Source organism: Notolabrus celidotus, chromosome 23 (assembly GCF_009762535.1).
Source record: "Notolabrus celidotus isolate fNotCel1 chromosome 23, fNotCel1.pri, whole genome shotgun sequence".
Classification (NCBI taxonomy): Eukaryota; Metazoa; Chordata; class Actinopteri; order Labriformes; family Labridae; genus Notolabrus; species Notolabrus celidotus.
The window spans coordinates 14,605,708-14,623,937 of NC_048294.1; the positions used below are offsets into that span (position 1 = coordinate 14,605,708).

The following is an 18,230-nucleotide window of genomic DNA, read 5'->3' on the forward strand; positions in this document are numbered from 1 at the left end:
AGTATGACATATAGATGTAGATGTTAGAGGAAAAAAGCTGAGTGACAGCCAGAATTGATTTTGCTGGCACAGGTCTGATTTCCTTCATATGCACAAATGCAGGGGTGTTATTTCTCCTGCCACCCTTCCCTGCCTTTCTCCAGTCTGGGTCTTTATCATTCACCAGACTGGTAAGTGTTTTGGAGCGAGTCTGATCCAGCCGAGTGTGTACAGATGTGGTAATCCATTTGTTTAAATACATCTGACATGTTCATTAAGCTGCTAAGCCACACACCCTCACATTTTCCCTTTTCTCCCTCTCAATCCCTCCACCAAAAGCTGCTTTTTCTTAGCGCATTGAGACGGTAATTACCATGCAGTCAAATGAGAGGATGGCAAGCAGAAAAAACACAGCGCTTGTCTGTGGCTGCCTGCCAGCCAAGCTACTTACACTGTGGAGCACACAGCGCCCAGACAGTACAGGCTAGAGTCAAGCTGCATACGAGTCAGGCTTCCTGAGCTAATAGAGATCATCTCATGGTGTGGGGATTTTTGAGTGAGCATGATGTTGCTTGTCAACAATCTTTTACAGAAGCTAAGCTTGTCAGGGGATGGGTTGGGGGTCACAAAAACACAAAAAATCCAGCTGAAACTGAATTTTTTTTTTTCAAAATAAGGCAAGTAGGAGGTCTGGCACTGTCAATTCTCATTTGTTACACAAAGCTAAGGGTGTGATGTATCACCACAGATACCAAAAAGTCAAAGAAATCAGAAGGGTGGCCCACACAGAACAGAAAACCAAAGGTTCTCTAATATCTTTCCACTCCAAAAGCATTAGAGGCTCTCTGCCTGTTAGCCCGCCTGCTTCTCAGGCACGTCGCTGCCAACTTGGCACATTGCAGTGGCGCTACACTGGTGTCGGCATTGAGCCATCTCTGCCAGCTCTATGATTGCCATGATCTGGGTCGTCAAGAGTATTACATGGCCACCTGGAAAGAGCTGAACACCTGGACGCAGCTTAGTGCCCGGCTCAGCCATAATACAAGACTTTTCACTGCCAGTATGTACAAACCCCCCTCCTCTCTCACTTTTTCATAAGGTGCACACATGTGATTAGACATGGTGAAGGCCTGCTGTTGGTCTACAGTAGTTAACATTCTGCAGCTTCAAACCTCATTCAGTGTTCCAACCTGTTCATAGGCGAGCTGAAAACAATGTCAGCATCCAGATGACGTATTGTGTGATACACAGCAGGTGATACTCTGTAATTAAAGCAGACCTTCTGCATGATAAGCTCAAATTATCAATGGTGCATTGTGCAGTGTCTTAGCCAGCAAAGGGTTCTTTTGTATACCGGCGGCCCACATGGGTAATTGGCTCTTTATTTATGTTGAATTGTGTTGCAATTTTACAACAGGGGGTGAGTATGTAAAAATGTTCTGACACCATTTTCCTCACAAATTCTTTTGTTCATTACGTAGCCATGAGTGCTGGCCATTAAAAAGCCTTTTTGCTGAAAATAGTAACAACAAAATCCTTCATTTGATTGGTGGAAGAATGATTATTGCCAGCTTTGACTAACTTCCTCCTCTCATGAGGACTTCCGATTTTTTAGCTGACCCAAGCTTATTTTGAAATGTGTCTGCCATTGACATCACTAACTACCTCGTTCTCCAGACTTCATTTTACACCACCGAGCAAATTAAGGCATTCAAAAGCCTCGAGGCTCACAATTTTCTTGAGTGATTGGGTCCACGACCTGGGTATCAAGGTGCTCAACAATGATTGTCGTTAGGTTTTCAGTGAGTATTTTTCAATTAATTTCCATATGAATTGTCCTCCGAGCCACAATGCTATCAACACTAACGTTTGTTTACTTAGCGCAGGTTAACTGCTCTAAACGGTCCAGTCAATGGGAGTTTACTTAAACATAGACATATATACAGCATACATACATTACTTGAACTTACCCTGGACAAAGTGGTCACCACACACACGCACAGGCATGATCCGGCTCTGCTCCTCCTAAAAGGTTTGCTATCCACTGTTTCCTTGTTTTTCAGAGAGTTTTTTGCATTTTCCCCCTTGAGAACCACAACCTTTTGGACACGATAAACACTTTTCGACTTCCGTCTGTTTTATCGGTTAGGGAAACCGTAAAAAACGCAAACCGTAGGCATTTTTCTTGTGTAATGTGTCTGTGCCGGTCTGTGCAGACTGCTGCAAATCACTTCCTGATCCCCATCTGCATTTTGCGCGGAAATGATGTCATGTGCAAACAACCTATTGATGTTGGTATCTGTACTGGTGTCAGTATCAGTATTGGTACCTGTATTGTACCAGTATCTGTGTCAGTTTCAGTATGAGTATTTGTTTCAGCATCACCACAAGGTTATATTTAAAGTTAATGTTGTTTAGGTTTTACAAAGACATAAATGATGAATATAGCACCTCTTTGTTGGTATTTCTTTGTTTTATTCAACCAAACTGATGGATATTCTGCAACATTATAAGGCGAATCAGACACTTCTTCCTTTCTCTATTCAGTTGTCTTCTTCCTGTACTATAAATCATTCAGCGTTTTCTGCTCTCAAAGCTGTGAAAAAAACAGTTGTGTCCTCACCATGAATTTTCATGACAGCACTGCCATCCTGCGCTCTGCCAAAACGAGCCTCTTGACCTCTGTCGCTAAATTTCATTGTCTGTGATCAAATTCAGAATTTATATTGCCTCTTTTTTTATTATTATTGCTGCAGAGGCTTAACCTGTGTTTCCTGATTGTTGGCGCTTAACTCAGACTGTGAGGATCCATTTGCTGCATCATTCCAATAAATCTGCCCTCCTGTTTACTGAGATAGGCGACTGGTTAAGTCTACCGGTATCCTCGCTGGATTATGATTGGATAACACTGTATCCCTCCAAGGCAAATTTGACTCTATTTACCTTTCAATTGTCTCCCATAAGTAGAAAGAAAACAAATAAAAATTCTTAAATCTTTCATTAAATATAAGTGGTTAATATTATTTATGTGGTAATCATCGGTGTCCTTCCCATCCATTCTTAAAAATAACATGCAATGTAGGACATGAACTTTCAAACATCTACTCTCACAATGGCAGGTGTTGTCTTTTATCAGAGCATACTTTATTTATATCACATAATTCACTTCAAAAAACCTATTCACCTCCTTGGGTGCACCCGTATTCATTAAATATGGTTCCCCTTCAGTAAGTTCAAGAGTCACAACTCACAAACGGGGATATAAAATCATGCCTCAAAGAGCCTGAAGAGGTAAGGTGTCTGACTTTTTGTGATCTTGACAATGGATTTCGCTGGGGGCCATCAAATCCAGACAGCTCTCACAAAGGTATTCAGCAAAGCCCAGTGTCCCACTTAGACATCCCAAATCATCAGAACTATTGTGAGTGCTAAAATAAAAAAAACAAAATGGGACCAAGATTTGAATCCTGACTGAACACAGATGCTCAGGAGTGATAATGACGGTCACAGGAGAGTGACAGCGCAAAGCAGGACAATAGCAACAACACAAAAAGGTCATGCATGCCAAGGGAGTCAATAAAGAACAATACCACCACACATCAAACAAGGTGGGAGAAACTGTGACTGAGTAAACCGCACCTTGGAATTTGTGCTAATTACTGGTCCTGTGGGTGGTTGTTAGTGGGCATGTCCACTGCTCAAGTGTGCTTATATAAGCAATCAATGGCTTTAATTAGACTATTAGGTGGGATTGGGTCCCAGCAGACTACCTCCAACCCTTAAGCAGTCTTATTGTTTACCTTGCTAATTGCTAAAAGTGAAGCATATTGGGCAGTAGGGGTATCGCAACTATTGATGCTGATGTTAACCATTTGGTTCGATTTTAAACTTAACAGTCAACATTATTCGATAAGTAATTTAGTTCGATAGTAATGTTTCTGGTTGACGTGCTAACATCTGAAACAATGTACCTGTTAGCATCAGTTTGTGAGCAGGTTTGACGCTAATGTTTGGCTTTTTGGTTGAACAACAACAGATGCTAGGTAAGATCATGTGTTCAATGAACATCAGCTTTAGTCAGCTTGCTTACAGTCCTGATGTTGGCTTGCCAAATACGACCTGCTATACATAAGAGTTTTAGCATTGTTGCCGTTGGCATGCATTCTGTTGTCTGTATGATGGTGTGCCTCACAATAGAGGCCTGGTCAAACCATGTGTTTTGCTAGTAATGGTTATTATGAGAGCACTTGTGTTTTGAGTACGTTAAGCACGTCAGCTTTTTTAATTTAGTTGAAACATTTTGTAATTAAATTTATATACTCGAACAAGGTTATGTTGAACCAGGTGAATAGTTAGTGTGAGCATGTTAACCTTTGATGGTAAACATTACCAGCCAAATATTGCTTTTGTTTTTGTGAGCATATAAACGTCCCTTTAAGTTTTATGCATGTGATGAATGTTACCTGCTAAACATCAAAGTTTTAGAATTGATGACGTTATAGTGTAAGAATATCCTTAGCTCTGATATTAAAGTGGTACTGTCCTCAATGATAGCAGTTATGCTAGGCTATGTGTTCAGAAGGTAAAGGCTATTAGCATTCAAGATACATGTACTGTGAGGGTTTTGTAAGCATGTACAATCTAACCATACACCATTTAGTGTTGTTTTCAGAGCGTGTAAGCATCCTATTACGTGAAACTGTCCTGGATGACTTTGTCAGACTATTAGTCAGATCACTTATTAGCTACTGTTAGCAGAATGAAAAAAATTAGACCTGCAACTAAGTTTGTACTCTCATCATGAGCATGTTAGCATTCAGTTTGCATTTATTTGAAAGTAATGCTGTGCCCAGTAACATCCTAACTGAGCAGTCTATTAGTGTACAGCATGAAACGTATTGCCGTTGGGCTTTGTGTTCAACTCACAATGGTCAATTTAAGCACACTAATATTTTATAGTAAAAATGAAACCTGTTAACATTCTAGGTTTATCTTAAAGCAAAGCTGTGCCCAGTTACATCCTCGCTGAGTCGGTAGGGAGTTTTAACACGATGTGCAACAACATAACAGATGTATGTATGAAAAGCATAAAGCTATTTCTCTATTCATATATTCATGTTTGATGTGAATGTCTACAATATTATATCAGCATTCTGTGTCCATGTGGCGCACCTCTGCTGTCTATTCTTGTATTCTGCTCTGTCTTTACATTCCCTCGCATTTTACTCCTTTTTTCCCCCAATTTCTTTTTGAGGTGCAGTGCAAGCCGTCAGTGGCCCTCTCCCTGAATCACTATAGCAGACTTCTCAATCCAATAAAACTGCTTTTACTGAGCAAACATGCTGAAAAACTCTATGGCACTTCCCCGTTTTCATATTCAGTATTCAACATCAGGCAGATTCACTGACCTCTTGGAAGAGAAATTGTATGAAATAGAGACCCCTAATGCAGGTATTATTTTCAGTAGCCTTTTATCTTGAAGTGTTGGATTTTTATACAAGTAACCTGGGTGACATGAGGAGGGGTTCTCAGTGATAGCTTTTACACAGGAGGGAGAAACAGGTGCACAGAGAGAAGGAGACTCAAGTGATACAGGATGGTTAATGAAGGGGGGAAAGAGGAGGTAGAGGCGGAGGAGGAGGAGGGGGTAGAGAAAAAATTAGGTCGAGCTCATAAAAGACAAAGGCAGGAAGCAACGGAGAAAGATCCAGTTGAAGGAGCAAATGAGGGAGAGACAGTCGGAGCTGGGAGGAGAAGGGGAGTGCTGTTATAACTTCATGCATGTTTAAGCAGAGAGATAACATGAGTTAAATGCCCCGAGGATGTGGGTACCAGTGCCCAGCCAGATAAATTACACCAGGTGCAATGAATCTCATGAGAGAAGGAAGGAAGAGGAAGAAAAGGCTTCCTGGAGAATATTTTAAAGGAAAGACAATGTATACATTTCAATAATTAAGTAATATATCAAGAATAATTATAAAACGTAGTCATCTCTGGTATCCAAATGTGAAAACTTGTTACTTTTCTTAACTTTTGAACATTTCAGCAGTAGAGCAGCATGGTGCAAGGCATGGCAATAGGCTGTATGTGGGTCACTTCCTCGGGTCTATACATCGACTGGATATAAATATGGAACACAAAATATGCCTCCATTTCCTCCCACTGTTAAAAAAAAAGGGTGACGCCAGACCTCCACAGCATTGTATGCTACCATATTGGGCTAGTGAGGTATTTTGAAGCAGAATTGATGCCAAACCCCATCCACAAACAAAAGCACTCATTTAACTTCACAAAACAGCAAAGATCCCTTTGGGTAGGGCTGTCTATGAGAACAGATTCTTGTTAGGATTTGAAGCAGGCAGTCATGGCAATGGAAATTTTAATGACTCTTGGTTGGGGGCTCATAACATCTCTCACTCTCTCTGTTCCTCCTGTACTCTCCTAACCTGCTAACCTGCACAAGCACGCATTGGTCTATCACATCCCTTCTTTTCAGAATCAAATAACTAAAAGTGAAGCCACATAAAATCCACACTTTGACATAAAGCAGCATGACAAGAACTAACTGGGTGCAGACAGATTACGTCTTCTAACCTGCGGTCCGTCTGCATTGCGCATGTGCATCCTTTTCTATGGAAGGTAATGTTGCTTTGTTTTACCCGGATACATTGATGCTATTTTTTGATTGGCTGTTGGGTAGCTTTATTTCTTTCTTTTTGATTAGCTGGTGCGTGGCAAGCTCATTCTGAGCTATACGGGAAACCGACTTGATTCCTACCTGTTCCACAGTTTAAGGAAAAACGGCGCAACTTGGTTGGCGTTGTCCTAGTAATTACTCAGCGTGAGAAATACAAAGTGTGGCGTGTGAGCATATGTACAGGTTGAGATGTGTGTGTCTCGCGCCCAATGCGTGAAACTTGAGAGCCCTGCTTTAACGACACTTGCCCTCTGGACTTTATCTGTATGTCAGTTGACCACTGCTGCTCTTTCTTTACGTTTTTCTCACGGCAACTTTATGTTAAAAGTACGAGTGTTGCACTGAGTGTATCTATGTTTTTATACGCAAGCTTTTGGGCTTTTTGTTACTATTGAATGTAAAAATAACGGAAATTGAAACATATTGAAAGCTATTGAAGTTATGGAACGTTTGAGAACATGCTAACAAACTAAGCTAAGATTGATTAAGAAAAGCACGTTATGCCCGAAAGGTAGTAGCAGTGTCCTTGTATCATTGTTCCTGTGAGTGTGCTAGCTTACTGATGTAAGCATGGGAGTGCAGTCTTGAAGAACCAGTGCCATTGCGGTGCACTCTGAACTCTATTTTGTTGTCTTGTTTGGTGTTGAACTGCTGGTAAGGAAATAAAATGTTGCTTGGAGTGGTCAGTTTAAGCTATTAAAAAATGGTTAGCATTTCTTTAAAATGTTTTGACATTTGTAGTCTTTGTATGGCATTTGTAGTCTTTGTAATAAATGCGTTGAGGAGAAGTTGTGAATATTTAAACTATACATACGTTTATACAGAGACATCAAGCACACACCAGGGCAACACAATTCAACTGTACTGTATGTTGAAGATAAATGGATTGTGCTGCAGTCCATACTGTCCTGTCCTTCACTATCTTTTATCTCCTTACACACATGCACGAACGCACGCACGCACGCACGCACACACACACACACACACACACACACACACACACACACACACACACACACACACACACACACACACACTCATACCACTAGGGATAAAAAAAAATCCTCTGTCAGTGGGAAAAATGGAGTGGAACAGATGGCATCAGAATGATTGAAACAACCTACAATGGTTTCCACACCTTCCATATCTCTCCACCCCACCCGCCCTCATTTGCTGACGACTTCTGTCTCTCTTCAACCCTCCTTGTTCCTGCATCCCTGCCCAGCTCCACCCATCGTCTGGATGCCTCATCGCAGCCTCTTCAATGCCATCCAGGCTCACAGGTCTTGCCAAAGAGGCTCAGGCTCACTGGAAGCCCCATGGCGCTACACAAAGTCAGCCAAGAGGAGAAAGAGAGGAGGGAGGGAGGAGGAATGAAAGGTGGAGGAAAGGAAAAGCAAGGATTTAGGGTGCTTTTCTCGACCAGCTTGAAATCTTTCCTCGTATTTTTGCTTAACACATTCACCTCAACTTATGAATTTCAACCTGAACTGAATCTAATCTTTCTAATGCTTTGCTTCACTTGATAAAAACAAGCACATCCACGACTCTTTGCACATCAACAGCCATGTTTTTGTATTCCAAAGTACTTTTCATCGCCTCGCTTTTTTTCTTCCCACCCCATCATCGCCTCCTCCCCGCGCCTTCCTTCGTCACACCTCCAACCAACACCGGGCATGTTTGCTGAGTGCCAGCCATGCAAATGAGATAGTTAGCAGATCAAAAGGCATGAAGCGGTATTTTTAATAGCAGAAGAGGTGTTGATTAGTGTCAGAGAAGGAGAGACAACGCAAAGTGCAAGCAGCCTCTATTACACCCTAAAGCTTTTGGGCATATGTTGATGAGTGTGTGTAGAGGAGCGAGCGAAAATAAGGAAATACAGTATGTGTCAACGACGTAGCTGTATACCTGCAGACATTTGTCTACGAAAGCATGAAAGTGTGTGTGTGTCATCAAAGTGTGTCCCACCAGGAGATCATCGTTAATGCATAATACATAGCTCCATATTTCCGACTATAACAGCAATAATGTTGGCGCGCTGAGTTTATAAAACGGAGATCAGGTGTAGGAGAAAGTGATTACGAGGCATAAACACTGCAACCGATATTGCTTTATTGTGAAAAGAAACTGGCATGAGGATGACAGTAGCTGAAGGTAGCCTTGAAGAAGGCTGCCAGCAACAATGTTAATGAAGCGCAGTTGTTTTGGGGGTTATGGAAGAAAAACACACGGATAATGAGTTGTACTGGTAAATTAAATTTAAGCAAATCAGGCTAAGTCTCAGACATGGAGGCATTAAGGCTCCAAATGTGTGTTAAGTCATTAAGTGCCAGTGTATGATGGTGTTTTGGCCAGGCTATGTTTATTTCTATATGCAATTCACGTCAACAATGGAGATTTATTAGTATAATCAGGCAACACTCTACTCTGGCAATCCACTGTATGTGATTGTGGAGTTAATTACATTCTTGCTCGACACTAAGCAATGTGTGCAGCATTTTTAATTAGATCTCCAGGGGGATTGTTCTTTTATTATTATTGTCTTATAGGCATTACATAACGCTTAGCATTTGTCTTTCAAATTTTATCCAGAGCGAGTAGTCCTCATCTCTGAATCTAAATTTCAATCCAACCTTTAGCAATAAATAAAAAGCAGTTCAAAGCTGGCATATATCAGTGGCTCTTCATTCTGTGTCCAGTGGGCTTGCCCGCATGTTTTTTGCCCGTGTCAGAATTTTCATCTCCCCATTCTCCCCAGCTGCTGTCTCTCTCTCTCCCTCTCGCTCACACAGATGGCAGAGGGCCGGAGCACTTTAATGAATTTTCAAAGGAGGCTGCATTGGCAATATTAAAAGGAGCTCCCAAACTTAAACACGTCTGACACCAGAGTCACGTGCATGCGCACAAGGACACTTGCATCCACTCCCTTTAATAAACATGAATGGATGCAAACACAAGAATACACAAAGTAATGCACATACACGTAAAAGCCATTATTACTCTCCTCACAAACACAGAGGAAAGAAAAATGACACCCCGCACACCAGTGGGCTCTCTTAATTAACTCCATTAAAATGACAGGCACCCACTGAAAGGTCAAAGGTCAATTTTAATGATGAGCCTACATATGGCAGCCGCCGTGTTGCCTTGCAAGGGAAAAAATGAGCGCCACTTCTGCTGATCCATCTGTCCCGTGGTAATGACTGCACCTGGCCTCACATGGGCCAACGCACACACACAGGTAACGGGAGCCCTCAGAGCGCATTCAGTGCACAGAGGGAAACACAATTAAAAAGCAATAAGCACGCTTGCATCTCGCAGCCACATTGTTTACTCATTATGTCTAATTATCTATTTGAGTCAGAGATTTAAAAGACTCCTTTGTACGAGCTTTTTTCCCGACACTCAGCGTGAGTGTTTACGGTGCTCTGAGGCCATAAATGACTGTCATCTCAGACCTGGTGAATTTCACTTGGAAATGCAAGTCAATTGTCAGGAGTGTCCTTATGACCTTTGCTAATGGTTTTCTTGTTGCAAGAGGCCAATGTTTAGGAACCTGATTTGTGTGTTGGAAAAGAAGTGTCAAACATCATTACAGCCTCTCTGTTTTCGCCTCTCCCACCCACACCAGACCCTGGAGGAACCACTCCAATCTGAGCCGCTTTTAGCCCAGCCTTGATCACGGCAGCCGACATACGAGCGCCTGTAGGGTTTCCCCCCTGAACTCATAAGTGGCTGATATGAAGGGCCAAGCCTGTGCAGCGCTGCTGGGGGCATCAAGGCTATTGCCTTCCCCTCTTTTCAATTCTCCTCTTCTATTCTGTCTATCCCTCCGTCTTTTTCTCCCGAGGCAAGAGAGTCTTTATCCTACCTCTGTGTAGCTGAACTCGGGGTCAGAACTGAGCATAGAGCCCATGGGCCTCTGATCTCCCCAACTTCTGATCACTCATCAAGGTCTGCCAGGCAGAATTTTTTAAAAGCTGTATTTGAAAAGAGTCCCTTAAATCCCCTCAGTGTGTTACTTTTTTAACACAAGAGGGTGGGCACGGCACCTGGGATGATACATCAGACCATAGCAGCATTTGATTTTGCTCATCCTTTCCATGAAATTTCACTATTTGTATCCTCATAGCCGAGCAGATGGCCTTAGAGCACAGCCATATGCACTATTTTGAATATTCTAAAGGTATGTTTAAGCTGGCTATGATGAAAATGTTAGAGTATAACAATTTTTTAAAGATTTTAAAAACAAAATCAAAGCGTTATTAGCTTGTCTGTCATCATCTAATTTGCCTCTAGTCTGACCTGAGGGAAAAAATGCAAGCAGAGTATTGAAGATCTGTGAATTGAGACATACAGAGCGATTGCGCATCACTTCTGTTTTCAAACAGGAGACAGCTGCAACAGGAACAGAACATCTGCTGCCGCGCTAACATAAGCGTTCCTCGTTCCCGTACTGTCATGCCTGAGCGGCCTTTTCACCGGACAGCTCTGAGTCTGACAGGAGCCTGATGAAGTTTGGAGTTTCTGTAAGTGAGCTCATCAGGCTGTCACTCACAAAGTACTTATTCACACCTCCTCTTGAAGAGAGATTAAAAACAAGTGAGCAATATTTTTTTCCCTCCTCAAAGAACAGCCTTAGTTTGGGCGCCAATCTGGCTTCTTGTATGACTTGTGTAAACTTCTAGATACTTCAGCAGTCTGTGTGAGCCCGGGCCATCTGTGGCCTCTGTCAGTGCCTCTCTGAGTCTTTGTTGCAACAGAAAAAAAGAAATGTTTATATCAGCTCAGATGGAAGAGTGCAAGCTCTCTCAGCATCATTGATAACATGCCGGAACTGTTCTCTCTTCTGCAATGTCAGTTTTACGCCTTCTCTCATTTCCTCTCTGCACCAGGGCCTTTTTGCAGTGAGCTGGAGCTCGGCCAGCTACAGCCATTTCGTCCCATTATGTGCTACTGTAAAAAAACAGCTGCTCCGATTCCACACTGGTGAATAGGTTAAACGGTAACACACGGAACAGGGCTTTTTTCGTCATGGTCTAAATTGACTGACAACAGGCTCTGGAGGTTCCGCTGTTTCTTCCCGGCTGCCTTCCAGCTCCATTGCTTTTGATTTCCAATTAGTGAGCACTCAGTCCTGCAGCCGTTTAAAGAGTCAGAGCCCGCTCTGTGGCTCTTTATTTATTTTTGTGGGAGAATTTGATGACATGTTTTCATTTGCAACTGGAGAAAATGAACACAAGACCCAATGATTATCTGCTGTTAATCCCTAAAGAGCACATAGGGACAGTGAACCATACTGTTATGTCATATTGTTCAGTATTGGATTAAATTATATCTTCTCCCATCAAGTTGTACTAAAAATCCAACCATGTATCATATCGTACCGTGTTGTATTGTGTCATGTCGTACTGCATCTGACAGTCCGACCATTGCATTATATTTTATTGCGAGATTCATGTCATGACTTTTCTGATGTTTCATATTATATTCACCAGTATTGTGTCATATCGTATCATATTGTACCATGTTGCATTACTCCACATCATCATCCAAGCGGCAACCTCCAGTCTCAAACTATGAAGCCCATGCGGAAGTGTTATAAACCGCAATTCATCGAGAATCCGCTTGAGGCTGGCTGCAGAAACACTGTAAACCATATACACACTAATTCAAAAAAGACGATCTTTGCAGCATTAATAAACATGTTTACAGCCTGGTACAAAAAACGGCTTGGCTCTAAGTAGCTAATTTCTCTATCGGCACACACTGTATAGGGGGTGCATTTTTTTCTAACGCCATGGTTCAGAAGATATGAAGATTACGAGATTTTGCCCAAATAAGGACATGACTGACTTGACTCCAGGATGGGAACACATGTTGGCTAGGAGGCTCAAACTCCGCCTCTTTAAGTCACACTATGGCTGGTTGAGTTCCACATTTCCAATATGGCTGCCGCCGTCGATTGGCTTCAAAACAGTCCCCAGCAACAGATGGGTGACGTAAGGATACTACGTCCATTATTTATACAGTCTATGATCCTATCACATTGTATGGTGTTATATCGTATTGTATCCTATCGCATCGTATCAGATCACATCCTTTCATATAATATGTATAATACCACGTTATATTGAAGTGTATTGTATAGCATATTGTAAAGCATTGCACCACAGTGGTACATTGGCTCTTTTGGGTGTATGTTCATGTATAGGGGATTTAGACTGCTCTATTATTTGATAAACTTGTTTTTGTCTTTGTCCCCCCTGAAGGAAGTTTACATTTTAAAAGTTAGTGTTCAGACATATTGAAAATCTGTAGAAAATACTTGTAAAAATGAATCATCAACCCACAGCATTAAGGGTTATTAAATTATTATTTTTGCTGGATAATAACTTAGTATACTTCAGTTAAACATTTACTGAGCATTAAATGCCACTATAGTATACATGGGCTGTAAGTGTACTTATAATCAAGTGTTTAGTAGCATACAGAAAAAACGCATTCTTAGGTTAACACACTCAACCATCAATGTTTTTAAGATAGCACATTAGAAAAACAGAGGAAAAGTGCCTTACCAAAGATACTTGTACTTAATAAGTGAATTAGATGTTTAGAATGAAAGGAAATACAAGAGCTACTTGAGGTACTTCTCAAAAGCAGACTTACACAGCCTTCTCTTTTCCCTTAACTGACCTCACTGTCAGTCCTCAGTCTCTAAGGCACTGACAATTTGCAGGGTGGGGGAGGTTAGTCTTAAACTGACTATTGCAAGAAATGTTTTGACAGAGTTTCCAGTGGCTGGTGAAGAATAATGGCAATGTGAGTCATGATTAACAAGCCTATCAAACCCTTAAAGATAAATTGTGGTCATTTGTGTTGAAGGAGATAAAAGTCAAAATCTGTGTGAGTATTTCATGCCAGATAAGAGATGGTGAATTATTTCTCAGGGAATTTTTCGGGTGACAATGCATGATTTGTGATCACTGCATAACAAAACCTGCAAATTATGAGGGAAGACATCATTATCACGACACAGGCAGTGACATGGTACCAATTTAAAATCTGAGAATAGGTTGTAGTTATTATCATATTGTTTGTAGCATTTGTGGAGGTTGCAGTGATAGAATAGAGATCATATATCGAATTATGCATGAAACATGACAACAGTGCAAAGGGTCTAATTTGAATTTATCAGTAGGTGAAGCTGTCATTCACTGTCAGTGACCAAACAAAGCGGCTCCTCTGACTCTCTTAAAATGCGCTTTTGTCCCCACCATGGTGCAGTGACTGTTGTGTGATGAATGAGAAAAGTCAAGACCCGCTGTGTCAAAAAGAATCTCCCTCGAGGAAACTGATGTCCTTGTCCGAGAGCTGCATAGTCTCAGAGGACTGAATACACAGCGCCACAAAAATCCAACCAAGGGCAGATGATGTCTCTGTAAAAGTTCAAACCCAAATTCCAAAACAAAGTGTAAGCTCTGTTGCCTTGTTTTTCCATTCACATGAAGGATTTTATGATGAAATGTGTTTCGGACTGTCAATACTAAATGTGTTGATGACAGGCTCTGGCCTCCTTGACGGTTTTAAAATTCTGACAGCTGTTTTTAAATTATACACTGCATAAATCCCCAGTATATTCAGCCAAGTACAGACTTAAGACTTGCACCATCATGCAAGTAGATGTGCAACTTGTTTACAGTACAAGATGTGACTACCTTAGTAGCCATCAATGTGTAATGCAATTTTGGGGTACCATATATTAGGCAGAGTGTCATATGAACTACAGAAACATTCCAATGCACTGCTTCCCAAACCTATTTTGGCACAAGAGATATCATGGTGAGCAATGATGATATCAAGGGAAACTGCCTCATAAAAATGTCAAATCACATACAAAGGGAACCACTTTAATGTGGAAGCAGGGGTCATGGTGTGGCTTCTCCTCACTCATGTTGGCATTGCCATTTCTGCCTTATTGCAATGGCTAGTCAAAGCAAAGAATTACAAAATTGAGTCCATGCCTTTACAAAAACCCACGTCTAAGCAGTGCCATGCTCACTGTGTCGCATTATAGAGGCTTTTTGTAATTCCTCCCAGCACTGACCACTCCAAACATCCCCAAATCCCTCTTGTCAATAAAGAAAAGACAACATGAGGAACGGACTTCTCGGCTTTTCTTTGCCTTGTCAAAAGTTTCCATATCGTGTTGTGAGTTCTACACAGCATAACTAAGACCCTGCAAGCAGCTTATCTGCTTAAAACAGGAGGGCGAGAGAGGGTGAAAAAACAGTCTCCGTCTTCCATCTTTTTCCTGGTTCACAGAGTGGGTTTATTGAAGCCACCAGAGCTTTGGTTTCTCCCTCTAGATCCCCCCTCTGCCTTCCCTGCCAGTCTAATCCACTTAGGCCCATGCTTTCTCCACCGCTTTTGATTGGCCAGGCCTCTTAACTTTAACCTTTGGCTTCAGGAAAAATCTATAAACATTCCCGTTATTAGGAGCAAGTCCAGAGGAGTGAAAAGGGGTCGCACTGCCCCCCTTGAAATCTGAACGGCCACCCCAGGTACCATCCTTAAGTCCTAAACTATAATTGGCTATTGCGAGAAAAATAATTCGATTTTGTTTAAAATCAACTATTTCAGGGTGCCAGTTGGCCTTGCGGTCTAGGCATACACCCCACGTATGGAGGTTCTATTCTACATTGCAGTGGTCGCTGCTTCAATTCCCAGGAAATGCAAGAATATCAGCTGTATGATACCTGAAAGTATGTATGCAGTGTTGAATATTGGAATATGCTAATGAAACTAATTTGTGATTCTGTGTGCATGTGTTGACAAATACCCCTGCCACCTCTGCGTAAGTTAATGCCCAAGTTGGGCCACCCAAGACAAAAAAGGCTGTACACCCTGCCGCCTCTAATACTCAATGAAAAGAAAACACCAGGTATTTTGTATTTAGTATGCCAATCAATGCACCATGCCAGTACCATAACCATCGACCCCTCCCAAAATACTTGACTGTTGTCAGATGATTTTCCTAGAAAACAACCAACTACACTATGGTGTTAGCTAGGAGTGTAATTTTATTAAAAGTGAGTGAAATATCTGCAATAATTTTGTATCCATCAATATTGTGCATTTGATTTCATCACAGTGGAGAGAACTTGGTATCTGCCAATACTAAAGCATGTGTATTGGAATCAACCCCCCTGGATTCAGTGGTATTTACACTTAACACCATAATGCATCACATTTTCAATCTTGGCACATCCCACTCATCTGTTTTCCATTTATACTGTTGTTGTCTCTCAATGCCGTTCCTTCAAATGTCTCAGCCTCTCACTCTCCCTCTACCAAACAACACTCATGCTAATGTCATTGAAACCCCAGGTGATTCCACTGCCTCTTGAAGTCTGACATCAGTCCCTGCCACCCCCTTTCCCCTGGGTCCAATTTTCCCTGCATGAAGCTTCAAGGTCCTCAGTTGAGCTCTCTGTTTAGCAACAACAGTAGCTGCGAGTGTGAGTGTGTGTCAGACTGAATGGTAATGAGCGTCCCAGAGATTGAACCCCCAGTCTTTCCCCCCTCTCTCTCTCTCCCTGAAAATAGATTTGTTCTCACGTGCAAAACAGATACTGTAATCGCATTCCTCCATCGTTGATCCCTTTGGGATTTGTTGCACACGCACCAAAAATGTAAATGAATGCAGGGGGGATAGACATCATCAGCGATAAATCATATTACTCGAAATTCTGCTTAGCAACACAACTAGACTGCACTGTAAGCAATGACCACTGAGAATTAGCCCTGAGATTAGCATTTCCCAAACTATACACTCGGTTACTGTCAGCTCACTCCATTTCTTTGTTTTATTGCACATTTACAAGAAAGCAAAAATGTACTTGAGAGGTGTGCATTCGCAGAGGGAGCAGTTTAATTTTAAGGAGGAAAGGCGTGCTGTAATGGAAATATATATTTCTTTACTGCAAGAAAGGAAAGTAAAGAAGAGGAGAGGTCTCATGATATCCCTTTCTATAAATTCCTGGTGAAATGAATGTCAGGGAAGCAGTGACATACTGAGTGTGTGGCTAAATGTTGCTTTTTTTCCCTCACGCTGTAGTTCATTGTTTGTGCCTGGGCAGCCCTAGGGTCTCTGTGAGTAGTGCAGGACTGTCGTTATATAACGCCATTGGAACCCTGGTTGTTGGCTGTCAAACTAACAAGCTTGGGGAAATGTACCAACGGTTGGGTGAGAGATATCTGAGGGCAACTAAATTACCTCAGAGACTTATGGAGAGATGGTAGCACCTTGGTGTGCGTTTGTGTGAGCCCCTGTTTTTGTTCTGCAGTTACGTTTGCAGAAAAAAAAGGCTTAATAGATAAGGTTTCTGCTTATATTCTCACCACCTCCAGCCTGGGAACCTTAAAACGCTGACAAATATTAATGCAAGTTGTGCAAACTTGGAATTCTCAGGGGAAACTATCTCAGATGTTTCATGTCCCTCGATTAATAAATGATGCCCCCGGTTTGACAGGGACTATTCTTAACCCCAAGCCTGCGCAATGCTGGAACAACCATCATTTTTCAGGGGAGCTTTTGACAGCCTGCATTGAAGTTTAACTTGCTGTACATTGTAATTTGCTGACGTTTCTTTTCTCTCTTTCTCTTTCCCCCTGCTCCCTCTTCTCCCCAATGGCCCACTTACAGATGTGACCAACTATTCCACACTAGGTAAGACTCATTTCATTTTTCACAGTGCTGCTTTCAAAAGTGGGAGACATGTTTGAGTTGTCATGTGTCCTTGGGAGTGATGTGAATGCAGAAATGTGGAGGAGAGTTGAATGTGGGTGGGGGAGTCCAAGCAGCAGTGAGATGCTGCTGTTTTCTCAGTAAGGTATGCAAGGCTCTGCAATCCTCACCCATCCCGCTCTCACACATGTGCGCATACATGAGAATACACAGTGGTTGATTTTTTTCTGGTGAGCAGCATGTGTGCTCTATGCCTTCAATTTGAGTTTTATTCAAATGAGAATCAAATGGCCCAGATTGTTCAAAGAACACGCCGGCAGTGTTGACTTAAACAAGCATAGCGCGGATGGTGTCTGTTTCCTCACTGTGGTGAGTGTGTGGACATTTCTCATATGGGAAGCTGTGCACCCTTTGCTGTTTCCATCTCCACCTGTCAACATAAAGCCGCTGTGATATGTGTCCATATGGTGACATAGCCTCAGATGCTCTGTCCGTGGGGTATGACTTTAGCACAGACAGCTCTCGGGTCCCTGTAATCTTTCTCTATACTTTTTTTATGATTGACCAAAGTGGCATATGAAGTGGCTCTTACTGTGCGTTGTTGTGTAAAAGGCATCAACACTCTTCTCCAAACTGTCTCTCAGTTATTTATTCCTCATCCACCTGCAGTAAGAGCTTCACCTGTAGTCATAGAGTAACAAATCATCCTCAGGGTTTCTCTGTTTACATGATCCAAGTACCTGTGCAACACTATGACCAAAGTCTGGAAATGCAGTCTGCTGGTAAATAGTTTTGAAAGCACAC

General features: G+C 41.9%; 1 protein-coding gene and 1 long non-coding RNA gene across 3 annotated transcripts in view; one reads left to right on the forward strand and one right to left on the reverse strand.

Moving 5' to 3' along the window:
- Positions 1-18,230, forward strand: part of LOC117807284 (receptor-type tyrosine-protein phosphatase delta-like) — a 429,954-nt gene that overhangs the window by 112,100 nt on the left and 299,624 nt on the right. Inside the window, exon 4 of the mRNA XM_034676508.1 lies at positions 17,385-17,408. The gene's annotated coding sequence lies outside the window, so the exon portion shown is untranslated. The remainder of the gene's footprint in view (positions 1-17,384; positions 17,409-18,230) is intronic.
- LOC117807286 overlaps positions 1-18,230 on the reverse strand; it is a 175,908-nt gene that overhangs the window by 49,412 nt on the left and 108,266 nt on the right. The window lies entirely within an intron of this gene.